Below are 5,089 nucleotides of genomic sequence, written 5' to 3' on the forward strand. Positions count from 1 at the left end.
CCCTCCACCTTTTTATGAGAAAGAAACAAATGACCTCAGGGCAGATTGATGGAGGGTTTTTCTTCTTCTGGAAACTAAGTTTCAGCACCACTGATCAGTATTCAGCCCTTCCTTTCTTTCTTTCTTTCCTTCTTCTTTCTTTCTTTCCTTCTTTGTTCTTTTTTTTTTTTTAACGGAGTTTTACCCTTGTTGCCCAAGCTGGCGTGCAATGGCACCATCACGGCTCTTGCAATCTCCACCTCCTGGGTTCAAGCAATTCTCCTGCCTCGGCCTCCCAAGTAGCTGGGATTACAGGCATGTGCCACCACGCCTGGCTAATTTTGTATTTTTAGTAGAGATGGGGTTTCTCCATGTTGGTCAACCTGGTCTCAAACTCCTGACCTCAAGTGATCCACACGCCTCGATCTCCCAAAGTGCTGAGATTACAGGAGTGAGTCACCGCCCCCGGCCACATTCAGCCACTTCTATGTTCCATATCACTTACATGGCCATGTTTTCCTAACTACCATTGATCTGAAAAAGTTCCAGTATAAATATTTATTTGCTGAACGAATGAATGAGGAGGGTTCTGCCTTCTATCATTAGCACTATTGTATACGAATTCATTTTGATAGCCCTTTTCTGGAGTCAATATCCTTTCCTTTCTGAGGTATGTATACTATAAACTGAATTATTGTGGACATAAGAAGAGAAAAACGAGAAGAAACAGTGACAAAATAGGAGGAAATACAGGATTTTGCATGCACAAATGCTAAAAGCCCTGAGAAAAACAAAACATCGTGAGAAAAATTAAATCAGGCATTATAATTGCAACCTAGTCTCTATCAGTGAAGAAGGAGGTAGATGTAAAGCCAGCAGATGTACTTAAGAGGGATTATTACATTTTTATGAACTAACCTAATGTAGTCCTGGATTGCAAATTCCATGAACACTGTAATTGCTGAATGCAAGTTTCACAAGGGCAAAGTGGATGTCAGCCTGTCACATGGTGGACACTCAATAAATACTGGATGGATGAATGGATGGATGAATGGATGGATGGATGGATGGATGATCTTGGATATTTGAGAGAAGGACAAAGACATACCTGCAAATATTCTGAGCTCTTTCCATCTCCACAAGCCAAACTGTCTTAAGTCTCTGAAACCATGGTGAGATACAGAAGACAGGACCTACAAGGTGGAAGTCAGTATTCCTTTTCATAAAATCAACAATTCCTTTTCATAAAATCAACAAGCCCTATGAGGGCTGCTGTAGCAAAGTGCCAGAAACTGGGTGACTTAAACAGCAGAAATGTATTGTCTCACAGTTCTGGAGATGAGAAGTCAGAGATCAAGCTGTTGGCAGGGTTGGTTCCTTACAAGGGCTATGAGGAAGAATCTGTCTGATGTCTCTTTCCTCCTCTGGTGGCTTGCTGACAATCTTTGGCCTTCCTTGGCTTATATACACATCACCCAATCTCTTAGTTTTCATATGGTGCTTTCCGTGTGTGTGTGTGTGTGTGTGTGTGTGTGTGTGTGTGTGTCCACCTTTCCCCTTTTTTATAAGGACGCAAGTCATATTGGATTAGAGCCTACCCTAAAAGACCTCATTATAGCTTGATTACCTTTGTAAAGACCCTATCTGAGGTTCTGAGAATTAGAACTTCAACGTGTGAGTTGGGGTGAAGGGGACATAAATCCACCCATAGCAACCAGTTACCAAAATAAGTGCCACACAGAATGCATAGCATCTGCAACAAAACCTAAGTAAATTATTGTTTAAGCTTTTCACTGAAGGGGAGAGGATATCCCAGTAACAAAGAGATAGTAAATAAAAATTAATACAAATAACTCATTGTTACTTAGCCATTTCTAAAATGCAATTCAAATTCTCTTCATTTAATTGCCCTCTATTAGTTTAGTGAGTGTACTTTTTAAGAATTTAAACACACAGCTCTAGTGTAAAAATATTTATAAGAGCTTTAGTAGCTTTACTTCCCATATCACTTCCCTCTCATCTTCTTTTATATTTAACAACTAAATTCCTCCAACACAGTGGTTTTTAAGAAGCTAGCCACCATGGTTGGAAAATAAATATCACATATAGTATTGCATGTATTTTGGAGAGATGTCAATCCAAAATAAATGGAAAGTTCTGGCTTTTGAAAAGATAATGTTCTAAGAAAATTTACTTACCCAAACAGTTCATTTCCTGACGATGATGAACAACTGAGATTGTGCTATTTATAGAAGTGGTTTAACTGGATATATACAAACGACAAAGTTCAGCTCATTTTATGTGAGAAAAAATACCTTTATGAAGAATAAAAAGGAAAATACTAAAATAATATCCAACAAATCTTTTTAAAACTTAGATATTCTGTATAAGTCACATCCATTGGGAGTACAGTAAACATCAAGAGGAAAAGATCAAATTCACTGTTAAAGTAACAGTCATAGTATTTGGCATTTTTGCTCTATGAAAGGGGCATCGAACATATCCTCTGAGCACACTAGACTTGAAAAAGAGAAAATTAAGGGGGCTAAATGTTAAGTCCTACAGTTAGAAAGCTCACGAGAAATATAGTTACAATCACACAGGCACAGATTCTAAAGGGGAAAACAGACTCTAAATGTGAAGAAGCTTTAGGGAAAAAATTCATTTTACTGTCCAACAATTATAATTCTTCCTGAAGGGAAGGGAAGAAGTTTAAATCAAGAAGCCTTTGATATAAAAATCAAGAACTCATGTGTATTTACACTAATAAATAGAATTCTATAGATAGATAACCAGACAAAGGATTATACTGAAACAGAAAATATTCCTTGACCCCTTCTTGGTCCTCACAACAGGGGTGCCTCACTTACTCAGCCAGCAGCTCCCTACCCCTCGTGGGAGGAGGAGAATGCAGGTGAGCAGATGCAGGAGCCAGAACAAGCACTTTTGGGTGCCAGCAGGAGCAAAACTCCATGCAGCCCCACAGAAGCATCTAGGGAGTTACCCATGACCCCTGAAGCCCCAGAGGACATGTGTTACAGTGTACTCTTTTAGCTTTGCTCTCTGTAGACAGCTTAAGTGTTAACAGCTCAATGGAGGGTCAGTGTGACAGCCTTTTGCACCCACACCTGAGTCCTTATCTGGCATCCAGGAGGAATGAGGTTGCATGAACAAATTAAAGGATGATGAATGCAAAGGATTTTATTGCCAATGAAAACGGCTCTCAGTGGGAAGGGGAGCTGGAAAGGGGTTGGAGCAGGAAGATGATCTTCCCCTGGAGTCCCGTGAGGGACTCTTCTCCAAAGTCCTGATGTCAAGTTGTCCCTCTGAAGTCAAGCTGCTTCTCTCTGATGTCCAGCTGCTTCTTGTCTTCTCTCTTTCTATGCCTTCTGCCAGTTGGGTCAGGCGGTTTTATGGGTACAGGATTGGAGGCAAGTCCAATTATTGGGGATGTAAAATTATCTTGGTGATCCATGGCATATCAAAGTGAGTTTGAAAGTCCAAGATAATTCACAGGTATTCAATATTAAAGCAACTGGTGACAAAGAATAAAAAAGAATGGGTTTTATTCTCATGTTCTCACTCGTATGTGAAAGCTAAAAATTAAAACAATTGAACTCATGGAGATAGAATAAAACGATGGTTTCCAGAGGCTGGGAAGGGCAAGGAGTGGGAGAGAGTGGAGATAGTTAATGGGTGCAAAAATATAGTTAGAATGAGTAAGATCTAGTATTGGATAGCACAACAGGATGACTAAGTCAACCATAATTTATTATATATTTTAAAATAACTAAAAGAGTGGAATCAGAATGTTCCTAACACAAAGAAATGATAAATGCTTGAGGTGAAGGATATTCCAATTATCTTCATGTGATTACTATACATGTGTGCCTGTATCAAAACATTACATGCACCCCATAAATATACGTACCTACTATGTACCAATAAAAATTAAAAATTAAGGGGCCAGGAGTGGTGGCTCACGCCTGTAATCCCAGCACTTTGGGAGGCCGAGGAGGGCAGATCATGAAGTGAGGAGATCGAGACCATCCTGGCTAACATGGTGAAACCCCATCTCTACTAAAAATACAAAAAAAGAAAAATTAGCCAGGCGTGGTGGCACGCACCTGTAGTCTCAGCTACTCGGGAGGCTGAGGCAGGAGAATCGCTTGAACCTGGGAGGCAGAGATTGCAGTAAGCCAAGATCGTGCCACTGCACTCCAGCCTGGGTGACAGAGCAAGACTCCGTCTCAAAAATAAAAAATAAAAGTTAAAAAAAAGTCACACACAAAAAAAATAATGAAGAGTTTAGAGGGAAAGATAATGAGTTCAGCTGCTAGACCTTTATTTTTAGGAAAAAAATCTGCATTTTTACATATTTGATATATTTATTTCATGTATTAGTCCATTTTCACACTGCTATAAAGACATACCCAAGACTGGGTAATTTATAATATAAAGAAAAGAGGTTTAGTTGACTTGGTCTGCGTGGCTAGGGAGGCCTCAGCAAACTTACAATCATGGCAGAAAGGGAAGAGGCACATCTTACATGGCAGCAGGTGAAAGAGTGAGCAAGAGCAGGAAAAGCTGCCTTATAAAACCATCAGATCTCGTGAGAACTCACTATCACGAGAACAGCATGAGGGAAAACACCCCCATGATCCAATCATCCCCCACCTGGTCCCTCCCTCAACATGTGGGATTATGGGGATTGCAATTTGAGATGAGATTTGGGTGAGGACACGGAGCCAAACCATATCACCACATAACTCCATTTATAAGTATTCTCTAGCTTTAAAAAAGATTAAAAACATCTGGATTTGAATGAAGGTTTTTGCATAGTTACTCCAGTTCCATTTTTAAAAGGTGAAAAGGAGGTGCCTATATAATTATGTGATTTTTATCTATATACCTAATCAGTGTCAAACATAGATATTTTAGGCTGTGACTTGTGACCCCAGCCTGGTGCTCAGATCCCTTGACCACATATAGCAAAGAACATCATGAATCAATGAACTTCTAACCTGGTAAGAACCTTAAGTTTCTCCTAGTCCAAACCTTTGATTGTGCAGGAAGCTGAGTCCCAGATATTTGCCCTGGCTCACATAGT

This window comes from Pongo pygmaeus, chromosome 14 (genome assembly GCF_028885625.2).
Source record: "Pongo pygmaeus isolate AG05252 chromosome 14, NHGRI_mPonPyg2-v2.0_pri, whole genome shotgun sequence".
NCBI classification, from domain to species: domain Eukaryota; kingdom Metazoa; phylum Chordata; class Mammalia; order Primates; family Hominidae; genus Pongo; species Pongo pygmaeus.